The following is a 24,929-nucleotide window of genomic DNA, read 5'->3' as shown; positions in this document are numbered from 1 at the left end:
CATTTCCCCCAGCCCACATATGACTCTGTTTTGTTTTGATTTCCGAGACAGGGTTCCTTCCTATAACAGCCCCACTTGTCCTGGAACTTGCTTTGTAGACCAGGCTGGCTTTGAACTCACAGAGATCCATCTGCCTTTTGAGTGCTGGGATTAAAGCCGTGTACCATCACACCTGGCCACACATATGACTCTTAAGGTCAACGTAGAAATGGAGGAATAAATTTGAGTCAGGCCAGGTGTCAGCTTAGATTGCTCAAGGAAGTCCAGATTTGACTCCATGAAGAAATGGCTTATTCACATAAGAGCTACTTGTGCTGCAGCTCTGCAGCAGCGGGAGCCATGTGGGTGCAGCTGAAGGTGGGGGACTTGTGTGGGACTAGGGGTAGGAAGTATGGATCAGGGTGTCAGCTACTGACATAAGAATATTTTCCTGCCAGGCAGCGGTGGCTCATTGCCTATAATCCTAGCACCCAGAGGCTGAAGCAGGTGGATATCTGTGAGGTTTGAGGTCAACCTGGTGGTCTATAGAGTGAGTTCCAGGACATCCAGGGCTACACAGAGTAACCCTGTCTTGAAACAAAACAAAACAAAACAAAATAAAACAAAACAAAACGTAATATTTCCCTAAAAGCTATAGAGTCCTTTGTTTATACAGACACTTGCTATCAGGGCTATAGTGCTACTGGGATGTCCCCATGGGGTTCACACCTGCAGTAAATAAAGGATGGTGTTGAAATTGCCTTGGTAGAGTATTGATGACCCAGTCAGAGGATCTGAGCTGTGGCATGAGACTGGGACAGTCATGAACTATGTTTTCTTGAATGGTCCAGAGGATATTCTCATCCCTAAAGTAGCAAGGGGGGCTCTAACCAGGGGCATTCAGTTCTGAAGGGTTCTGCATGGCTACCTTCTCTGGACAAGGATGGGTGGTAAGAGATATTGGCAGGGAGCTGGGGTTCCTGATGAGTGGGGCAGTGATGGGCTTGAGAATAGCAGAGGCCAGCAGAGAACGGACAGAGGAAAGTGGACTTGGTCACCGCATCAAGCAGTAGAGCCAAGTAGCAGCCGAGAAACCTTAGTCCCAAGGGGCCCATGCTGATAGCTAAGGTGCTAGACATGAACAGCCAGTCCGGGCATTGCCTGACTTCAGTCATCATGAAGGAGCTAGATGGGTAAAAAGGCAGAGGCCCATAGCAGCCTTTCTCATAGAAAAATGGTGACTCTTGATTCGCTTTCCAGATCTGAGCTACTTTTACATTGAGTCCTTTGATGGAAAGAGGAGGCCAAGTTTCCTTGAGCTAGCACTTAGAAATGGTGGTTGAACTATCTACAGTAGGCTATCCCCCAGTCATTTTTTTCAGAGGGACTTCACATTCCACACCAGTCGTTGGCTGGACTCAAGAAACATCCAGATTGTTTTAAGTCTATGATGATGGGCTGTCTTCCTTAGGTTTTTCATTGTCATGATGAAACACCATAACCCACAGCAACTTGGGGAGGAAAGGGTTTATTTGGCTTACACTTTCAAGGTCACAGTCTATCACAGAGGGAAATCAAGGCAGGAGCTCAAACACAGGCAGGAACCTTGAAGCAGGAACTGATGCAGAGGCCATGGAGAGATGCTGCTTATTAGCTTGCTCATCATGGCTCTGCTGAGACTGCTTTCTTATAGAATCCAGGACCGCCAGCCCAGGGGGAGCGCTATCCACAGTCTGCTAGGCTCTCCCCCATTGATCGTTAATTAAGAAAAGGCTTTACAGACTCGCCTACTTCTTGAACTTCTGGAGGCTGAAGTTCTCTCCTCTCAGATAACTGTAGCTTGTGTCAAGTCATCATAAAAGTAGCCAGCACACAGACTGTGGAAAGCAAATGATATCTCCAGCTGTAGCTGCTCTCTGCTGGATTTGGTATCTTCACTAGAATAGATCACTGTTGCCTCCAGCATTTGATACACCACGTTTGATCTTTTCAGTTCACATCAGGAAAAAGGATTAGAAGCTGTTTGTATTCACATGGGAAAGACAGCAATATATATTCACTGTCTTGCCTCGGGGCTATGTTGATTCTTTTCTGTTACATTATAGTCTAAAGGGCCTTTGATTATCTTGACATTCCAGATCCACCATACTGGTCCCCTCTACTGATGGCATCATTTCCCTCAAGCCCAGGGAACAAGAAGTGACAAGGACTTGGATGCCCTCGTAGGAGATATGTACATCAAGACACAGGAAATAAACCCAGCAAAGATTCAGGAGCCGGCACACCAGTGACACGCTTAGAGGTCTTGCCCACTGAGTTCCCAACCATGGAGGAAGAAGTATTGTGCTTGGTAGGTCCTCTTGGGATTTACGAGGCACTAGATTCTCACTTGGGAATAATGGTGTTCTAATTGATTTGTTGACTAATAGCCTAGGAGGTTGCTAGTTTTGGGTGGAGTCCAGGTGAAAAAGATGCAAGTCTGAGGGGCAATAACATCCCTGTCCCTCTTGGATCATATGACATGTAATCCAGTAGTGTTGGAGGGATCTGGAGCAGAGTCCGGCAACCTTCATTAGGAGACTCAGAGAAAAAAATGCTTTGAGTTATGGGATAAGGCTATGGGCACAGTTGCAAAGAACTACCTGACACTTTCAGACCAGTTCCTGGAGTATTACTGGACTCCAGCAGAGACTGAGCACCTGACCATGGATGACCAAGTGACTGTATGGCCAGAGATTTCCACTTTGCGCTAGGTATTAGCATAACTAAGTCCTTGCTTGAGGGGATACATGAGCAGTCCGTTGCGGATGGAATGGTGTACTAGAATCAGATCTACTCAGGCTCAGAAGCTTAAGTACGAACAGGTACAAGCGGCTTAGTTGTCTGTGTCATCCAACTTGACAGAGCCAATACCTTCCTCTCAGTTCATATCTATTCCCTTGTCAGGAGATTTCTATGGCCTGAAGATGGAGGGAAACCCCTGAGTTAGTTCATGGATGGGTCTGCTCAGTATATTAGTAGACCTAAAAGACTACATATCAAAGTCTTTCATAAGGAAATGGTTTAAGGTGTGAGGTTGGTTGTCAAGAAACAGTCAGAGATGAGTTTCTACAAAGTCTTTTGGTCAGGGAATTGGTCAGAAGACTGGAAACACCAAGATGGTGTGATTCGAGATAGGGAGTCTGGGGATAGGGTGTGGATGGTTCTGTGGGTGTTTTACTTGCCTTTCTCATTGCCGGGACGAAATACCCAACCAAAGCATCTTAAAGGAGGGATCAATTTTGCCTCAGTTCATCATGGTTGGGAAGTCACGGTGGTAGGAGTAGCAGGCTTGGTCATAATGCACCCACAGGATGTGTACACCATGATGCATCCACAGTCAGAAAGCAGAGGGGATGACCGTGTGCGGTCAGCTTACTTTCTTCTATTTATTCAGTGCAGGTTCCCAGACCATGGCACGGAACCATCCACACTGGTGGTAAGTCCTCCCATCATAATTAAGGTAATCTAGATCCCTAAAGACCCTTAAGTGATACTATGTCCCAAGGGACAGAATGCATGGATCTGGGAGCCAAGGGCTGAAAGTGGGTTTGGGTTCTCATCATCACTTTCGGGGACCAAATTGGGGAACTTTTGCTTCCTGCCTCGATTCTCAAGTTTCTGTGCCATTAAGAGATCCTAGTTCCAAGAGGTTGGGCCCTTCCACCAGGAGAGATAACAGGGCTTTCATTGCACCTCAAAGAGTTCTATGTTGCGTTGTTTGTGCTAGTCGACCAGTGCACAAAGAGAGGAGGTAGGTGTGCCGCTGCATGATGGATGGGACAAAGAAAAAGATGTCTAGGACTCTCCTACCTTCCCTGGGAAGTGTTTGCACACCCAGAGTGCATGTCTCAGGGATGTAACACAGTAAGGCAGTAGGATTGTGAATTTTGTCCTCTGCCAATGGAATTCACGTTAAGCTAGTGGGCTGCATGAGCAGATTTTAACAGATGGCCCTGTGGCGGGGTGAAGAGTAGATTAGCGGGGCTCAAGTGGATTTAGGGAGTTGAGAGGAAAGGTAATTATAATATCCAAGATAAGCAATGGTTATGAGTTGCTCTTGTGTGATACTGGCAGTAGAAATGGAGAGAGAGGCAGATGGAGACTTTGGGGGAATAGATTCAGCAAGACAGGAATTCCCTGTTTCCATTGAGATCTATCTGCTCAGGATTGCTTCGGCTCACTCAGTCACAATCCCATGCAAGGCCAAGGCCAGTCACTGGCTCCACAGCAAGCCCCACTTAGACCTCTTGCTGGTACCTTTTTTTTTGGAGGAAAAAATAATATATATATATAAATATTAAATAATATATAAATTATATATATATATATGACTCAAAGAGCTTGCTTATTGGCCATTGAAGCTGCACAGTGCACTGAAGCCCTGGTGCAGGACCTCTCAAGATAAGTCCATCTAGCTAACAGAGAGAGCTATTCTCTTTAGCAGAGCAAAGGAATTCTCCTTCTGTTTTGGACACTCAGTGTGGCACTTCTGCAAAACTCTGACACTGTGGTGTTTGGGTGATTGTCATTGTGTTGAGTAGTGGTCTCGTTGATTTGTGGGAATCATGTGGCAATCTTAAACCATCCAGAATTACCCAGTAGGGAGGTACATGGGAGTTGAATGGAGGGGAACTCTTTAAGAGGGGAATTCTTTCCACCAGTTAGCTGGGGGCCCAGGACCCTGGGGAAATGGGACTATTATTTGCACTTGGGGACTGGTTAGGCCCAATGCACTGGGTTGTTATGTTTGTTGTATGATACAAAAGCTCTCTTGTATGGTGCTTGCTGCTTCTTTAGAGCAATGGTTCTCAACCTTCCTAATGCTGTAACCCTTTAATACAGTTCTGCATTTTGTGGTGACCCCTAGCCATAAGCTCACTTTGTTGCTACTTCATAACTGAAATTTTGCTACTGTTACGAATCATAATGTAAATATCTGTTATGTGATCCTTGTGAAAGAGTCATTTGAATCCCTACAGGGGTTGTGACCCAGAGGTTGAGAACTACTGCTATAGAGACTTGTTTCCTAAGGTCCCTCTTATAGTTCGAATGTGAAATGTCCCTCACAGAACCATTTGTTCAGATATTTGGTCTCTAGCTCATAGTGCTATTGGGCGGAACCTTTAGGAGGTGGGGTCTAGCTAAAGGTGTATCTCTGGAGGGCTAAATTTGGAGTTGATAGTCTGTCCCCACTCCCTGTTCCAATTCTGTTTCCTGGTCTGCAGAGAGATGAACAGTGCTCCTACTGCCATGTCTTCCTCACCAGGAGGAACTGTCGCCTCCAACTATGAACCCAGGCAAAATCTTCCTTCCTTGCTTTTTTGTCTGCTTTTTGGTTACAAGAAAATCAACTAATATAGTTGTTTAAAATGTAATAGCCGCTAAAGGCTGTGCCAGTGGTGTTCCAGAATGACCTAGGCCTGAGGACTATTCCGCTGGGCTTCCTAGGGACTTAGTGAATGTATGCTGGGTCCCATAAGAGGTAGATATTCTGAGGGATACTTAGAAGTATGTTCATGAAGCTGTTAAAAAGTGTGTGTGTGTGTGTATTTTTAAAATAATGCCCATCATATTAGGATCTCAGTAAATAATTATTCACTGTTTGAGTTAAGTTCTAATACCCATCCTAAATGTTGGTTCAGAATAGATGTTAACAGTTTTCTCTGTAGGGTAATTTAGTCTCCACATAGGGAATTAAGTTAGTTAAAGCTGAAGACCTCTTACTGATGAAGCATGTCTTTGGAGAGTCTTCAAAAGGCTCTTCACTCATTGAAGCCGTCTTTGGATATTTAAGGCTATGGGACTCAGGGGTGAGAGATGAAGACCCAGAAGCCTGCTGAGGCCCTGCTTTGGATGTGTTGGGTTAGTGTGTGCTTGTGAATGTGTAGTGTGTATGTGTGTGAGTGTATACATGTGAGTGTGTGTCATTGTGTGTTTCTGTGTGCATGTGTGTGTGCATGTGAATGTATGCATATGAGTGTGTGTGTGTGTGCGTGAACGTGCACACACGTGGAGGCCTGAGGTTGACATCAGGTATCTTTCTCAGTCGTTTTTCATATAACTTTGGAGACAGTCTCTCTCAGAACCAGGAGCTTACCAGTCTGGCTACATGGGCAAGCCTACAAGCCCCAGGATCCTTCTGCCTTCACGGCCCCAGAATTGAATTACAGGCACAGGCCACACATCCAACTTTTATGTGGGTTGTGGTACCAATCTCAGGCTTTCCCACTAGTGAGACATGCACTTTACCAACTGAGCTATATTCCCGTGCTGAGAACCCATTTTTTATGCGTCAGGTGGTGATTGGTAGTGATTGGGTGGGCGTGGGTATGGATGGGGAAGGACACTCTTTTCGGGTTAGGATAATTATAGTCTTTCTGATTGCCAAGGTTATCAGTACAGGTTTGGGAGTTAGATAATTTTGGATTTTAATCTTTGCCTTCTTTGGCTTTGTGACTCTGAGTCTTTAAAAAAATCTTTAAGCCTATTTTCTTTCTTTTTAAAAATTAACTATTATTTTTGGTTACTTTGTTTTTCTTTGCCCCACTTTATCCCTCTTTTCTGTTCTTCCTTCTCTTTTCTTCTGGTCTCTTTTCTCTTCTCAGATAGCCCCATTCTGCTTTTGTATAAAAGACTAGATGCTGCCTATTAGAGGAAAATGTGAATTTTTTTCTTTCTGCATCTGGCTTATTTCACTTAACATGATGATTTCCGGTTCCTCCCCCATCCCTCCAAATCATATACCGTTGATTTTCCTTATGCCTAAACGATATTGCATTGTGCATATATGCCGTTCTCTCTCTCTCTCTCTCTCTCTCTCTCTCTCTCTCTCTCTCTCTCTCTCTCTCTCTCTCTCTCTGTTTTTGGATCTTGAGATTGGCTCCATCACTTGTCCAAGCCCTGTCTTTGATGTTTGTTAGATGAATGTTTATGTCATCTGTCTCAGTGAGTTGCAGTGAGAGTCAAATTGATAAGACCTGCAGCATGCTTAGTTTAACGATTGGCATATCGAATGCATTCAATCGATGCCGGTGATAATAGTAATTCAGCCAATAATAGTAACGACTATTGCATCTCCCCAGCACTGTCATGATTGCCTTGCTTTCTGTGTACTCCAGGAGTAAGGTGTCAAGATTTTTCTCAGTCTTCCGAGAGGAGGAAGAAGCCTGGAGAGGTGAAAAAGACACCATCCAGCCGTGTAAATGGGGAGGTGGCCAACTGGTCAGTGACTCCAAACCTCTATGGCTCATGTCTCAGAAGGCTTAGAGATAGTTGAGTTCTCTAGCCTAAGCCAGGAACAGCATTCAAAATAAGACTCTAGGAGAGAGAAAGTGTGTGTGTATGTGTGTGTGTGTGTATTAATCAAAAGGTGAGCTCTCTAAGCACCCAGGAATCTCCTAGTCATAGATGGCTCTTTTCCCTGCCATTTTAACCCCAGTCTGAGACCATTTTACGAGATCAGTCTCTTAGAAAATAAGTTCAACTAAAAGCGGCAAACGTTCCATTTCCCTGGGTTCCCATCCCAGCCTCCAACCCGACTCAAGACTTGGATGAACTCTGAGGTCAGAACGCTTGGCTTTTAATTCCTTTTGTTTGTCTATTTTGTTTCTTTGTGATGGGGTCTCACCCTGCTGTCTTTGAATTCACTATATCTCAGTGTTTGGGTACCAAGTGTGTGCTGGGATACTTGGCTCCATTTTCTGTCTCTTTGTGACGGAGTGATCCCTCCACTCTCTGGTTTCCAAGTTCACTCAGTGCTGCACCCATATTTCCCACCTTTGGGAATGACTAGGGGCAGACACATCAATCTCCTGTCTGGGATGGCTCCTCTGAGTTCTATATTTCTTGCCTATAGTGACCAGGGAATTTTTCCTTATTGATTGCTTTCTGTAATCGAGCTTAACAAATAGAAGTTCCCTCAAATGATTCTTCCAACTAAACTGATAGAAAGCTAACCTTGTTATATTTATTGACAGAACATTGAAATAAATATTATAGGTCTAGAGGGAATGTTTCAGCTCATTGATTTTTTTAAGGAAATAATAAATGGAGCCTATTCCCTTTGGCATATTATGCTGGGAATAATCTGAAAAAATGCTTAGCTTGTTCAACACAGAGCTTAGAAACCCTCCTTCCACTCCCGTCAGACCAGGGGCCCTTTGCATAAATCTGCTCTGGCCCAGACAATCAATTTTCAATTTTAATTATTTTTAAAACTCGTTTATTATTTGCTTGTTCAGTGAGTTGGGAGCTTTCCCTCTTAGTGAGTTTACAGGCACAGTGGCCAGGCCTCTGGCTTGAATCTGAATGCCCGGGATGGAATCCTTCCCTGTCCCTTATGGCAGGGATTTTAGATCCAAAGGTGGTCTGCCAGCTCTGGACCACAAGTTAAAGCCAGCCTACTTCCTGTTCTTGTAAATAAAGTTTTATTGGAACTCATGTAAGAGCCAGGCACAGCAGAGTGCCATCCGTATTGAGAGTGTAAATAGATGGTGCCCAAGGGCTTGCTGGCCAGCTAGTCTAACTGAACTAACTAGTCTAACTAGCTCTAGAGGTTCAGTAAAAGAAATGTGGGTCAAAGCAGAAGAAGACACTTGGTGTTGTCCTCTGACTTCCTCGCAGACATGCATGGGCAAGTGCTCCTACACATACATACACATATAGCACACACCCATACACATCTACACACACATACACACACACACACATACACACACACACAAAGCCACACACTACACACACACACACACACACCACACACACACATACATACACACACACACATACACACACACACACACACCACACATACACTCCACACACAGACTACAACACTACACACATACATACACCACACACACACACACACACACACCACACATCATACACACATACACTATACACACACATATACACCACACACACACACACACACACACACACACACACACACACACCACACTATACACACGCCACACACACATATACAACCCCCCCCCCACACCATACAAAGTAAAGCCTCGTGCTGCCCCATGTCCATTTCTAGCCCTCCAGCACTCAGAGGGTTATAATCACCTCCTCCATCACTTGGTGTACTTCCCACAGTTATTTCTTCCCTTGTTCTTACATCCCAGTGGAGGATCTGGTGCCTGGTTTAAGGGTCGTTTACTTGGGTGGTATTCATACGTGCTTCAGACATGGCTGGGTACCTAGAATGACTTGCATGGCCATCAGCAGCCCTTTGGGGAAATGAGCTTAAGCCTTGTTATATACTTACGTCCAATCAAAGGTTTGGGTTACCTGACATCATCATTCTTGACCTTTTGTCCTCTCTGGTTGTTACCATGTCTTTGACCTTCCATCCGGACCAGATTGACTGAGTTTCTGCTCCACCATTGTGCTGGTGTCCGCCCCCACCTCCATTTTCAGTCCACTCTAATCTGGTGTCTGTCTGTCTAGAGTCGGTGACTGAGCTTAGGTCCGTGTGTCTCCAAACTGCAAGGGCAGTGCTCCCAGAGCTCCCATCTCCCTGAAAAGCTCCCCAACAATAGGGTTTCTCCTCTTTCCCCATCTCTCCAGACTCTTAGCTGCTATGATGGTTATACACTGTCAGTGTGGCTACAATTGGAATCACTTTGAAAACACAACTCTTCGTGTTCCTGTGAGAGTGTTTCTGGAGAAGTTTAATTGAGGAAGGAAGGCCCATTCTGAATAGAGTTGGCACCGTTCCTGGGCTAGATTAAAAAAAGGATAAAAAGAGAAAGTGAGTTGAGCATTAGCTTTTATTTCTCTCGGCTTCCTGACTATGAATGTAATGCCCAGCCACTTTGTGCAGCCGCCATGCGTTCTTACCAGGAGGGCATGTGGACTGCATCACCTCAAACTGCGAGCTTATGGACTGTATCCCCTCAAACTGTGAGCTTATGGACTGTATCCCCTCAAACTGCGAGCTTATGGACTGTATCCCCGCAAACTGCGAGCTTACGGACTGTATCCCCTCAAACTGTGAGCTTATGGACTGTATCCCCTCAAACTGCGAGCTTATGGACTGTATCCCCTCAAACTGCGAGCTTATGGACTGCATCCCCTCAAACTGTGAGCTTAGTTAAATTGCTCTTGTCAGGTGTTTGGTTACATAGGGTCCCTTTCTAGTCCTATTTTATCTGTCCAGCTAAATTTAGGGATGCTATGGCAGTCACCTGAATCCCTCCTCTTATTACGGGTGGAGGAAAGTCACAGCTCCAAGCCCCATTTATTCTCCATATTTTCCTCCAGTATCAACCAGCAGCCCAAATCTCTTTCCTGAACTCTTAAATAGATGTATACCTGGTACGTGTATGTAGCTCCTCCTGTTCAGCCCCCAGGCTTCTGCTGTCTCCTCTGCTCTCTGTAACTGGCTTCTCGATTCCTGTTCTTGCACCACCTCTCAGATTTCCATTCCTCTCTTGATGCACATGCGTTCTTACGTGCCCTGATCATCTCTCGCTTGGATAACTGATTAATTAATTAATTTGACAACTATGTTACTCTGAGCTACTCACGGGGGAAAATAATATTGAACAAGGCAGAATGTGTCTGAGCTTGGAGAGGCTTGGACTCTCCATTGACAAGAAGGTAAATATTTAATTAAGATCACTTCAGATAGATTTGTGGAGAAACTAAACGTGAATGACATGAGTGTAAGGGACCAGAGATGAGCTCCTGGGCACTGGGAGGGACTCTGAGGAGGGGGTATTTCAGCTTAGACCTAGATGACAAAAATAAGCAGCCATGCAGAATTTTTCAAGGGGAAAGGACAGTTGATGAGATCTGAGGTAGGAGTGAGCTTGCTTGCCAAGGAGTGTGAAGAGGTGGTTGGTTGCTGCTGGCCCATCGTGTGCATGGGGGAGGGGAGGCCAGCTCATATATTTAAAGAGGTGAGGGTCAGTGGAGCTGCGGCGTGGAGCCATAACACTTTATATTTGACTGTAAGGTGAAGAGATGCCTTTAGGAGCACGTCAAGTCATTTTCTTTGATGATTATATACAGGGCCTCATTTTGTAGCCCTAGTTGGTCTGGAACTTTCTATGTAGTCCGAAATTCACAGAGATCCACCTATCTCTGTCTCCCGAATGCTGCGATTAAAGGCATATACACCACCATGCCCAACCACACAGTATGCTTTGAGTATATCCACCTCCAAAATTTCCAACTATGCCCCCTGTATCATTCCAACATAACACCTTTCTACATTTGCACTACTTCCTTTAAAAACATTTAACAAAACGCAGTATCTCTGGTTAGAGCTGTTCACATGTGTGATCTTGTGTGTGTGTGTGTGTGTGTGTGTGTATGTGGTGTGTCCTCTATAGCTGCAGTAATTCCATGAGCGTAACCTCCAACTCACATCCAGAGGAGTGAGTTCCGATCACAAGTTAGGGAGCACAAGTTAGGGAGTTCACTCTGGCCGCTGTGTGGGGAACAGGTGTGAGACATCATTGTGGAGGCAGGGGACATGGGGTCCCATGCATCTGGTGGCTAAGATGGGGATGGTACAAAGGGGCAGGACTTGTTAGGAGGTAGAGTCAGCTGGTTTGTTGATAGAGAAAACAGGGATCAAAGATAAAGGAAAAGAGGGTAGGGATTCAAGAAAAGCCTCTCTTTCCTCACTCTCCGTGCTCCCTTCCTAGACAAGAGAAGCTACGAGTCATGGGCTTCATCTCTCCTCATGCGCTTGTTCTGGCAGTCTGTTGTAGAGAGGTCTGAGGGGCTAAAGTGTTCTGGCCTAAAGGCAGCCTGGTCTGGGGTGAGCCAACTGCCTGGGCCCCATCAAGGACTGGGCAAACCAGGAGGGGGTCAAGTCACCTCTCGAGCCTTATGCCGTGTTTGCCCTCTGAGCCAGAACTCCCATCCTTGTTGACCCGTGATAACCAAGCAGTAAGTACTCCCTAAGAGCCTCCAAGGCTGAGAGACTACATGAAGTCCTCCAGACTTTCTCAGCCCAGCTGAGTTCCAGTCATCTCTAGGCAGGAAGAGCAGAGGCCTTGGGCTTAATCAGAGGGTCTGGTCAGAAGACCCATATGGGCAGCCAGCTAAGCTGTGGGGCCTTGGGTGATTGATTTCATATCCTTCGACTTCACTTTCTTCTTTTTAAGTGGGCAAATTAGTTCTGGCTTTTACTTAAATTTTGAAGATTTGGTACCAAGACCTACTACTGTTCAGGCCCCTGGGGACTGATGGTTGCATTCCTCTGTAGGCCAACAGGGAAAAGAGTTCCGTTTTTACAGAAGAAGGCACATTCTCCATAGGTAGGTTGAAGGAGAGTGATTTTTCCAGAACCTTCTAGTTACTGTCCTCCTGTGACCCATTCAGCTACCTGCTGCTCCCAGTGGTCAAATTCAGTGAGCAGAGATCTAGAGGAGTTACAGCCTCAGGGGCCAGACAAAAAACCAGTGAGATAGGCCTTGTGGGGAAGATGGCTCCATAAAGGGTATGCATGTGTGTGTGGGGTGGGGTGGGGTGGGTGGGTATGTGTGTGTGTGTAAACCATGGCAGTACCAGCCATGGTTTATAGACCATAGAAAGTTAAGCATGATATTGTTAGACCTCCTGAGTTTTCAAGAGAAGTCAGAAATCTGGAATTTTATGTGACATCTCTTGAATTTTGCATGCTGGCAACTAAAGTCAATTAAAACAAAAAATACCAGCTTGGGCCAAACAAAGCTGCAGGATGCATTTGGCCTGCGGGAGGCCAGTTTGGGATGCCTGATATAGAACCGCAGAGGGACCCAGGAATAGTCACGATCTAACAATAGCCAGGTGCTCAAGCCAATGGTTTCACGCCAATGGAGTCGGACCAGCCCTCCCCCACCCCCCAGCCTCACATCTGCAGAGGATGCGCATGCTGGCAGCTCTGCATTTCCTCTGCAGATGCTGCCTTCTATCCAGTGCCTCTTTCGAGGGTTAGCCCACTGAGGGCTGAACACGGAGGGCGCTGCTATGCCTTCTGTCAATGTGTTTATACGACTATTTATTTCTTCATTTATTCTACAAGCTCTTCTCATTATCATATGGGGTGCAATCCTGGTTTTGTGTCATGTTAAAAATTATTTGTAGGGCTAGGGAAAGAATAGTTTTTAAAGTGTGTGGTGTGCCTGTACGAGGAAATGAGTCTGTGTCCTCACTATGGCCTGATTCCCGGGTCTCACTAGCCAGTCAGTCTAGCCTAGTTGGTGAGCCTCAGGCGGGTGAGACACCTTGTCTGAAAAAGCAAGGTAGGTAGCTTCTGGGCAAATGGCACCTGAGACCGATCTCTGGCCATTACATGCACACATGTGCAGGTGCACACACATGAACATGCATCCCCTGCTATGGCACAAATTATTTGCAATAATAACAAGAAATGGTAAAATACATGCTATGAGTACAAGCAAAAGATCATGGGAGTTCTGAGAGGAGGTAAAAGAAGATACTGGGTTACCTTTGGGGACCTGGGAAGGTTTCAGAGAGGAGGTGTTTCTGGGTCTCAAAATTGCAGATGGCAGACCATGGGAATTCTTAGTCTCTGTCCAGCCCTGACCAACACACTGATCTACAGAAGGCTGGATGCCAGGCTTGGAAGATTTTCAGCAGGAGCAGGCTAGAGGGGGACATGGCTACTATTAGCTGTGTCTGCCCCTGCTCCAGGTGGCCTCCAAGTGGTCCTGGAGTCCTTGTGATACCTGCTCAGGATACTGACTGACCAGCTGTAATCACATCTTCTTGATCTCTGCAGACAGATGAAGGGCCTGATGTTCCTTCATGGGCTCAGTGAAGAGGAGCAGGGCGTGGGAAGTTCCCTCCTGCTGGGGCTCTGCAAAGTTGACTATTCACAACTAGGGCTGGCAACTGAGGGTTGTCTTGACTGCTGCAGACCTAGCCATTCCATGATGGGACAGTGCAAGAGGCCTCTGGGCTCTGTCCACTGAGGAAGGTGGTGTGGGGAGGTCTCCTGACCACAGGCGTTCACCGCATGCAGTCTCTGCAAATCTCCCCATCCGGCCTCTGATAAGCAATCTCCTGGTGAGGGGTGTGATAGCATCCGCTTGTTGTCTTATTAGACAGGGCTTCTCGTCCAAGGCTCAACTCTCATTCCTCCATCTGGAGAAAAGTTAAGCCTAATTTCTTGAAGGTACGCACTTTTCAGTTAGTTCCATTAATACAAAGAATAAAACTGAAATTTTATTAGTATTAGAAACAAGTCAAACACATGGTTACAAGGAATTGATAGAGTAGTGTTATCGTCTTCATTATCGTTCCATTGTCATGAGGAGAAACTATGACCAAGGCAACTTATAGAAAAAAGCATTTAGTTGGGGGCTTGCTCATAGTTTCAGAGGGTTAGTCTATGATCATCATGGAAGGAGCGTGGCATTAGGCGGGCATAGTGCTGGAGCAGTAACTGAGAACTTACATCTTATCCTCAAGCCGGATGCAGAGAGAGGGAGGGGGAGGGGCCATAGGAGGGGAAGAGAGGGACTGTGTAAAGGAGGAAGTGAAGGAGGGAGGGAGGGAGGAAAGGAAGAATGGAGGGAGTAAGGGGGAAGAGAGAGAGAGAGAGAGAGAGAGAGTCTGGGTGTTTGATGTGGGCTTTGAACCCTCAAAGCCCACCCATGAGTGACATACTTTCTCCAACAAAGCCATACCTCCTAGTATTTCCCAAAGCAGTCTCACCAGTTAGGAACTAAGCATCCAAATATATGAGCCAATGAGGGCCACTCTCATTTTTAAAAAATTAAGTATATTTTGTTTTACTAATTTTGAAAAAAAATTACTCTATTATCTTATATGTATGACTGTTTTGCCTGCATGTATGTATGTGCATCATGTATGTACCTTGGAGGTCAAAGAGGACATTGGATGCCCTGAGACTGGAGTTACAGACAGTTGTGAGGCACCATGTGGGTGCTGGGATTTAAACCTGGATCCTCTGGAAGAGCAGCAAGTGCTCTTAGTTATGGAGCCATCCCATTAGCCCTCAAGTACAGTTTTAGTACACATTGCAAAATTAATCTATTTAGACTGAAGGTCAGCCTGCCGACTTCGGTGCTATTAAAGAATTATATATCACACTCACACATCTATCCACACACACAGAGAGACCCACAGAAAAACATCTGGGAGGATTCCCACCAAAATGCTGACTGCGGTGGCTGTAAGTTGGGTTCAGGAGGTCTCCCAAAGCCCCTCAAAGTTGCTCTTCAGAGGCAAGCATGGTGCCACACATCTGTAGTCCCAGCACCCTTGGCTACACAACAAGTTCTAAAACAGTTGGGGCTACCTGAATATCTCTGTCTCAAAAGAAATTCAAAGTTGTTCTTTGGCTTGTGCAGGGAGATGGGCAAGAGATTCATGATAAGGCCTGGCAGAAGCCTGTAAGTCACATGCCACTGAAGGGGGAATGGACCCCAGCGGACTCCTCTTTTTGTTCCTAGCTTCTAGTTGAAGGGTTTTGCTCTGCCACAGCTCCACATGGCTACTCTGTTCCCCGAAGGGCTACTTCAACACGGGCCAAAAGCCACCTGAGACTATCAAAACCATGGGCTGAAGGATACCTGTCTGCTTTATGCATCAGTTCCCTCAGGGATTTGTTACAGCCATGGAAAACTGGGCCTACCTCCAGGGACCAGGACTCTGTTGGTTTTATTTTCCTCCTGTTCCTTTATCATCACCTCTCTATAGTTTCTATGGATGTAAATACCAGGGGTTTCAAGAAGGAAAACATTAATTTAGAAATTAGAAAAAAAATGTTGATATTTTGTATTTGCAAGTTTTAAAAAAATAATCATGTTAATTTTAAAAATTAAAGGAAGAGAAATTGGGGCGGTGGCAGCAGGGTGGCTCATTAGGCAGAGGTGCTTGCAGAATGAAGTCTGGTGAGCTGAGTTTGATCTCTAGAACCCACGTAGAGAAGGAAGAAGAGGACCAACTCCAGAGATATCTTCTGACCACCTCCGCGTGTGGCCCCCATCTCAGCCACACACAGAGACAGACAAAAATAAATGTGGCAAATACAAATTACTGTCAGAATAAACGACTGTGTATCTGTCTGTCTGCCTGCTTGCCTACCTTCCTACCCATTTTTACGTTTAGAGCCCAGACCTTAGTACCTGTTAGACAAGCATCGTGGTATATACTGAGTGTCTTCACCAGCCCCTAAGCTAGTATTTAAAGACTATGGCTGAGGAATGGGCTAATGGACATAGACATCGCTCCCAAATCACTTTTGCACCTCTCTGCCCCTCTCTACCTCTACAAGGGACAGCCATCTACTCTACAGCTCTTTGTAGTGACTGGGACATAGGGTTACAACTTCATCAATCCGAGGCCCGTCTCCTTGTCTTACACAGTGAATTTACCCATGAGATTTAGGACACTTTTACCATAATATTTATTCCGTTTTATGGCTTTAAATATAACACTAACTCCTAATAATCAATATTGATTTAACTATAATACCTTATTTATAGACAGTCCCCTGGTTTGCATATGGACTCATGCTATAATGGAAGAGAAATCAGCCGCGCACTCTCCTGGACCCTGGCCAGCACCATCAGCCTCTAATGAATGGCTGTGAGGCCAAGATGACGTTTGTAGTTTGTGATGTTCTCTGATCCCCACCCCCACCAACATGGTTTCCTCGTGCCCACTAATGGGCCACTGGGGGCCAGGCATGCCCATTCTGATGTCCTGCCATCAATCTTAGGCTACAAACACCCCAAATGTAGAGACAACCAGCTCTAAGCAGAAGTGTGAATGGCAATGAGACTTTGGTGGGTAGAGGAATATCTAGATGTAGAAAGGCTAAGCTGGGACTTGGAAAGACAGAGATGTGGCCCTACCTCATCCCAAGAGGCTCTGGGGAGGCTCTCTCACGATGTTATTATTGTGGCTAATAGAAGTTTCTGGGCAGCAAAGGCTGCAGCCATCTCTTGTAGGGATGGGCACTGGCCTGGTCACTGTGATCTGGTGTGGTACAGGTTTGTGTTGAAGGGTAGAAGTCAGACCTTTCTCTGGAGAAAAGACAGTAGAGAAGCGGGAGAAGTTAAGGAGTTAACTTGGATGCATTTGCCCAATGACTGTCCTCTACTAACTAGGACTTAATGTCTATTGTCCAGAACATGGCCCCCCTCTCAGAAGCTTCTGGAATCTTCACTCTATTTGATGAGGATGGTATTTATATCCTGCAGACTCTCTGTGAACACACACACACACACACACACACACACACACACACACAGAGAGAGAGAGAGAGAGAGACAGACAGACAGACAGACAGACAGACAGACTATTTATTCATTTACACATCTGAGAACAGCTCAAGATTCCCCAAGGCTTCAGCCCCATAAATCATCTCTTGACCTTGGTTACAAATTAGGGTGAACCCCAGGACTTCTGGAGGAGTCTGGCTATTTTTCAATTCATGTAACACAGAGGGTGTAGTAGTTGGAGCTAGTGATGGTTTGTTTTAACTGACTACTTCCTACAACCTAGGAGAGCCAGTTGGCACGCAGCATGTCTGTCAGAGATTGTCTTCATTGTTAATTAAGGTGGGAAGAGCCCAATGTGGGCAGCACCATTTCATGAGCTGGGCTTTAAACTGAGTAAGAGAAAACTAGCTGGGTAGCAACTGGGGAGAGAGAGAGAGACAGAGAGAGAGACAGAGACAGAGAGAGACAGAGAGAGAGAGACAGAAAGACAGAGAGAGAGAGACAGAGACAGAGAGAGACAGAGAGAGCCAACAAGGACCCACGTCCCTTCTGTTCTTGACTGTGGGTGGGAAGCTTCTTTGGAATCATGGACTACCACCTGCAGTTATAAGACAAATAGGTCCCCTGTCCCCTGTGCTGCTTTCTGTCAGGATGTTTTGTTGTAGCAACAGGAAGGATACTAGGATAGAGCTCCTGTAGGTATTTTGGCACTGTTTGGCCCACGAAGAAAACCAAATCAAAATAGAAACCATGAGTAAAATGTGCCTTGCAAGAGCCCCTATTATTTTCTTCATGTCCCAAATCCTTTCTTAGAGAACCCTGCTATTCCTCCCCCCACACACATTCCAACTCCATACAGTCCTAGGCACCTGTGCCCTCCATTCCTGTTCCCAGGTAACTTTATCAAGTGTGAACATCTATCTAAGCTGACCAATCAGATTCTTTCTCCCAACACAGGAACTAAATGAATCAGGTGGGATGGGAACAGGGTCACACAGTGTTAGGGCTGATGTGGATGCTCCATCCTATTCGCTGTTTTTGAGACACACTTCCAGTTGTAGCAAGCCAACGTGAGGAGGCCACAAGAAGCATAATGATAATATTGACAGTGAGTGGGTTACTCACTGCTCATAGGCCAACTCCAAGCTTAAGGTCACGGACCAGTTGTTCATTGTTTTCTCTCCTGGTTCTGAGGGTAAGCTGGAGTTGGCGGGCTGATTCTCATTTGGGCTCTGTCCTGCTGTTGTACTCAGATCATGACTAGGGCTGGCGCTATCTGAACTTGCAGCTCTCCTGCTTGGGTGGTATCTAGCAGTCGACACTATCTAGCAACTGATGCTTATTGGCCAATGGTGGCTCTGGGCAAGGAACTCTCCTAGAGCTATTTGCACAGCTATTTCCTGTGTGGCTTGGAGTCCTGTTGCGTGTGCCTGGGTTCTAAGCGGATGTGTTCCCAGGACAAGTGACTGAGGAGAAGGAAGCAAAAATCACCAAGTCACCTCAAAGGCCAGATCTTGAGCTATCACCGTGTCACCTACCCTCCTGGGACAAGCAAATCACAGGCCAGTGGAGAGCTCATAGCCACTCACAGGTGATTGGACGAGAGGTGACAAACCAACCGATCTAGACCAGTCACAGAGCTCCATCTTTGGCCAGAAGGGGAACATCAGTTGCTCCTCCCGTTCTTTGCTCTGTCGGGCTCCTCCTGACAGCTTTTCCTTTTTTCTGTCATTGCCGAACCTGGGCTAAAGTGATCAGGAAGAATGGTGGTTTGCAGGGAGAGAAGGAATTGGACAAGCAGTAATGATTTCTAATCATAATGGTTGCCAACCATGCGCAGAGGCAGCTTCTATCTCTTTTAGTCCTCGGAAGACTCCGTGACTCCCATTTATAGATGAGAACGCTGAGATGTGGAGAGAACAGATGAGGAAACATGCTTTATTTTTGAACAGTAGATGCTCAAACTAGAAGAGGTTGGAATGATAAACTCTCCTCTCATGTTGCATCTCCTAGAAGAAAGGCCAAGGAGCTAAAGAACCCTCCACCTGCAGGTGTCTTCCCAGGGGGCCTGGTCTAATGACTCAGGTGGTGAAGGGATTGCTGTGTGGGCAAGTGGACCCAAGTTTGGATCACCAAGACTCATATCAAAGCCACACTGGTGACCTGTGTCTGTAACCCCAGCACTATGGGGCCTGAAGTGCAAAGGACCTCTGGGTCTGGCTGACCAGTCAGTCTAGCTAAATCTGCGAGGTCCAAACCCTGTCTCAAAAAATAAAATGGAAAGTGATTGAGGAAGACACCAAGTGGTCTCTACATTCAGTGTCTATACATGTGTGTGCACATGCACACACAGAGAGACAAACACACGCATACACACACACACACACACACACACACACACACACACACACACACACACACACACACAGAGTCAGAGTCAGAGTCAGAGACAGATTCTTTCCAGATTTTCACCCTCCTGCCCTCAGAAGGTGGGTGAGGTCTCCTTCTGTCTTTGTAAGGCGACAGTAGCAAGTTCCAGTGATTGGCTCAATCATATGGAACCTGCTAAAGCTTGAAGCATGACTCATCTGTTCATTTGTATCTGTTTGTTTTGTTTTGTTTTGTTTTTGAGACAAGGCTCACTATGTAGTCCTGGCTGTCCTAGAACTCCCTATGTGTGATTAATCCCACAGGTTGAGACTATGACCACTCCTACAGTTTTGAGCCAGATTTGAAGCAAGTTTAATTAAATGCTGGCCAGGATGACGGACTCTGTCTGGCAAGGTGCATTCTAGGGTCCCCAGAAAATGGCTACGATTTTGGCTCATATTATGGAAAGGCTTAAAAAGACAGACTTATAAGGCCACAGTATGTCCCATCATGCCCAGTCAGGGGCAAATGTACGTCCTGAGGTGTTTCCTGCCCACGTACCTCCATCAAGCACACCTGCTGCAGTTGAGTCAAACACACTTGTTTCAGGAAGCAGAAGCACTTGTTATCTGACATACATAAATAGCCTCCAGCATCTCAGGGAATATCTTTCTTTTGTAAGGGGCTTACAGCTAAGCGGCATTTTTGCTTTATGGATCTCTTAGGCAAAGTAATTAAAACTTAAAACTTTGGCTCAGGTTAGACTGGGCAGGCCTCGAACTCACAGAGATCTGCCTGCCCCTGCCTCCCGAGTGCTGGGGTTAAATGTGTGCATCACCTCACCTCACTATCTATTTCCTTTTTAAGTGTCATATAGACTTCCTTCTATGTCGGGCCTGGGATAAACCAAGCCTGCCCTAGAAGCCTGAAAAGAACACTATCGTTACGACAGGTTTAGACTAGTCGTAGGTAGCAAACAAGTGGTAGCTGTTACTGTCATGTCACGTAGAGATGACATTTCCCTGTGCCGATGTACAATCTCTGATGCCCTAGAGACTCACTCTACCTACTGAGTCCAAGGCAGACAGACCTGAGGGGAGAAAGGCGGTTTCTCCCGAGATGACTGCACCAATCCACAGCCTGCTGTTCTGGGTGGATGCTGAGCAGATGCCACTATGTCCCCCATTGGAGATGGCAGTGGCAGATGGGGCACATTTGGACGACACTAGCCGTGACTTGTGCCAGTGAGGAGATGCTGTCCCATGAAGGGGGTGGGGTCTCAGCAGCCTGAAGACCTAGCTTTGAGCTGTATTTCCCTGGACCACTGAAAGGCTGATGTAGGTAGAAGAGTGGACTCTTCATGGGGACCCTGAAGAGGAGGGGGGGCCTTCATAGAAGACAGGAGCAGTGCAGTTTCTAAGGTTTACCACCCCCTTTGAAGCTTGAGGAGCTGGGCACACCTCACTCCATGTTTTTTTAACCTTACCTCAGTGAGTCTCAATGTAGGGAATCACCAGACTGCATATGCAGCCTCCTAAAAATACCTGTTCCCTAAAACCTGTCCCAGGCAGCTCAGAGCATGGTAGGAGGCCCAGCCTCTTTCCCCAAACCCTCTTTTCCTTGAGTTCTATGAGTAGGGCTCCCCCCCCCCAACCTCTCCTTTTGAGACAGAGTCTCATATAGCCAAGACTGGCCTCGACTTCACTATGTAGCCTAGGGTAACCCTGGTGCCCATCATACAGGGCACTGGGATTATGAGTATACATAGCCACTTCCAGGTTTTGTGCCATTGAGCCCAAACTCAGGCTCTGTGCTTGCCCAGCAGGCATTCCACCAGTGGAGAAACAGCCTAGCCCTGCCTTTGCTCCCTTAACAAAGTGGCCCATACACTGAGGATGGCCTGGATCTCTTTAGCCCCATTGTGGGAATCTCAGGCTTTTCCCACACAGTGGCACTATGCCAGCTAGGAGTACATCGCAACCTTTGCTATGCCTCTAGTTCATGTGTGGCCCTGTTTATGCTAACCAGGCCCATCTGGCAAGGACAAAGGCCCTTGCCACTGTGTTGTAGTGTTTCTTGACGCTTAGATACTCAGTGCCAGGTGTCAGCCATACCCTTTCCTCTTGCTCCAGGGGCACCGAGAAGCTCACAGGGTCCCCGGCTGCCTCTGACAACCCATGAACAGGCCACGGAGTCAGTTCAGAACGAGCAAACCACTCACTAAGGACTCTGGACACTCTGGGTGGCATTTCTGACACCCAGGGGCATTGGGAGGCTCTGACAGTTACTGGTGGGGGCTGGGAGACAGGTAGAAGGAGAGGGAAATACATTTTTAAAGATAACCTGGAGGCAAATATAATATTTATACTTATTTATCCTCAGAGCTCACGCGCAAGGCCCCAGACATGTCTAATGAGCAGGAATTGCAAAATGGCCATGGGTCCTACTTGTTTGCCTTTGCCGAGGCTCCTGGCAGTCACACGGACCCATATTTTTCAACTGTGCAACCGCTGCAGGCAAAACGGCTGTAAGGAACACCAGAGCTTGTAGCAAGTGTCTGACTCCCAGAGGCATGGAACCACAAACCCAACCCATGAAAATGAGGTGCTCCCCTCCCTTCCCCTTCACAGAATACAGGGTTTCCACACATATGCATGCCCGAGCTCAGGGAGCTGACATACATATGCACACATACATACGCACTGTGAAGTGCACTGAGACCTTCTGCAGCCTCATGCCTCTTTCAGAGGCCCATGGGCACATCCCTGCTCAGCTCCATACACACTGTCTGACAGGTGCAGCGTAGGGCACACTAGGGCAGGATGTTTGATCGCAACAGTCTTGTTCTGGTCAGGACTCGTATGTGTTCTGGCTGTAGGTCATAAGTGTGATCTCCTGGGACATCAAGATGGCTCAGTCGGTATGGGTGCTTGCCACCAAGCCCGAGTTCAGTATTCAAAACTCAAGTGGTGGAGAGAGAAAGCCAACTTCTGTAAGTTGTCTTCTGACCTCCTATGTGCCACATATGAACACACACGCACACACACACACAACACACACACAGAGTAAATATATGAATATAAAAATAAACATGATGCCTTATGTATATAATCATGATAAAGAGATTAAATGGAAGGGAATGACATTGACTTTCCTGTATGGTTAACTTTAACTCAAGTAGCCATGCAGAGCATCTATATGTATAACTATATAAATACATCTACGGATACATATGCATACATTCAAACAGAAAAATATATGGTTATAAATAAATGTGTGCATATGCAAATGCTGCACAATTAGACTGGGGTTGGCTTCTGGGCCATACTCTTGGGCACAGATGAAGCCCTTAGCTGTGGGGACTGCATCTGCCCTGGCCAGGTCCTGAGTCCTCAGGCTGGGTCAGGCTTACTGCTATGCCTGTTGAAATCATCGCTACTCCCTGTGTAGCGCTTAGCACAGTTGTTGTCTGAGCGTTGTCTGTGATGATGCCTTTCCCAGGCTGTACAGAGCGAGGGCTCAGCATTTACTAAGGAGGTTCTCAGTAAAGAGGCAGGTGGCTGAAGTCAGGACCCCTCTCTGTTGTTGTGTGTCCTTTCTGTGTCCTCTGACCATCAAGTGGGCACCAGGAGGCACGTTTCTTTCAACGCCAACAGCAGTGAAAGCCCCGGCTCTGTCTGAAATGTGCAGCAGAGAACACAAGACCTACTGCAGTTTCTAACAAGGTGATCTCAGACTCTGGGCTGCTGGCAGCCTGGGTAACTGGGAAACGGCATCTCTCCACACAGACTCCTGTTTACTTTAACTGGTTGCTAGCTGGTAATGGTTGGTGCTGTTTAGTGGTGGTGTTGGGGAACTGTAGGACTTTTAGGGGCCAAAGCCTAGCTGTAAGAAGCCAATCTTTTCAGAGCAGGCCTTGAGGGTGATAGCCTGGCCCTAATTCTTGTCTCATCTCTGGCCTTCATGATGTGAAGCTACCTCAATGCTCCAGCCAACAGAGACAAAGTGGCTCTCACCACCATACCTTCCCCAGCCCCCTACCCCCCCCCATGATGCACTATACCCCCTGAGCTGCTTCTAAAGAGAAAAGGAACTCACATACCCTGCTCACATGAGGTGAATCACTTTCTTATGAGGTTGGATGTTTATGCCCACAGGGTCAGTCTATAGCTCTGCCTGGGTTCAGTGGGATGATTTTCTTGCATGTAGGACAGTCACCGGGAGTGGGGGACCCTGGCACAATCTCCCTTTTCCTTTTCTTTGGGAATTTTGGGAGAAAGACTCCCATCAAATCTCAAGAGTTGATGGGAAGCAAGGATCATAACAGCAAGGCCCAAACAGTGACTATTTACACGCAGATGCAGGTATCGTTTTCCCCTTCCACATTTCCAGGGCTCAGTGCTCCTACAAGGAGACAGGAAGCAGAGATGGGAGAATCTCTATGAACTTGTGGTCCCTGATGTATGCTGTGGGAAACAAAACAACCTAAAGGCTGGGTCTCAAGCAAGGTGGAAGGCAAGGACCAACACCTGAGAATGTCCTCTGACTTGCACCACTTATGCCATGTCATGTGTTTTGTATGCCCCCATCACATCCCCCTCTTTCAATCTCTCAATCTGTCTCTCTCCATCCCTCTCTCCTCTTCCCTTCACCTCAATATTTTTCTTTTCCTCCCCCTCTCAATCTCTTTCTCTCATTCTCTTTCTCTCTCTCTCTCTCTCTCTCTCTCTCTCTCTCTCCCTCTCTCTCTCTCTCTCTCTCTCTCTCTCTCTCTCTCTCTCTCTCTCTCTCACACACACACACACACACTGGGGCCATTGAACTCTGTCTTCAGAACAATTGGTCCCACCACTGATTAAATCCTCAGACCTGCCACCTAGTCACCCCTGCCCTCTCTCCTATTCCTACCTCAGCTTTTCTTATGCCTGTTATTTTGAGGGATGTGGGGGTAATGTCACGTCTGTATCTCACTGAATATGGGGTTAGCTCGTGTAACAGGGAAGAATATAGGTAAGCGAGGTGCTACAATGGCTAAATTTGTTCCAGGAGCGCATTTGTTACTTTTGTGTCACTGTGAGGAAACACCTGGTGGAAATAACGTTCATGAGGAAAAGGTCTATCGTGGCTCAGGGATTCTGGAGAGCTCAATGCTTCCTCTCAAGGAAGGCAGGGCAGGGCAGCTCCATCTATGGTGGCAAGAGCGTGAAGTAGCTGGTGTTCCTGTGGTGGTAGACCAGAAAGCCGAAACAGCCAGCTGGGATAAGTGTCAGAGGCTTGTCTCTAGTGACAGTCATACTCCCAACAGCCAGG

The 24,929-nt window shown here is 46.6% G+C and overlaps 1 long non-coding RNA gene across 1 annotated transcript in view; it reads left to right on the top strand.

Annotated features, from left to right (window-relative positions):
- Positions 1–24,929, top strand: part of Gm2164 (predicted gene 2164) — a 134,563-nt gene that overhangs the window by 97,986 nt on the left and 11,648 nt on the right. The window contains exons 2-3 of the long non-coding RNA NR_168006.1: positions 2,118–2,329; positions 3,421–3,457. This is a non-coding gene — a long non-coding RNA (predicted gene 2164). The remainder of the gene's footprint in view (positions 1–2,117; positions 2,330–3,420; positions 3,458–24,929) is intronic.

This window comes from Mus musculus, chromosome 4, assembly GCF_000001635.26.
Source record: "Mus musculus strain C57BL/6J chromosome 4, GRCm38.p6 C57BL/6J".
In the NCBI taxonomy this organism is placed as follows: Eukaryota; Metazoa; Chordata; class Mammalia; order Rodentia; family Muridae; genus Mus; species Mus musculus.
The sequence above is the reverse complement of the archived record's forward strand: the minus strand, read 5'-3'. Positions and strand labels throughout refer to the sequence as shown.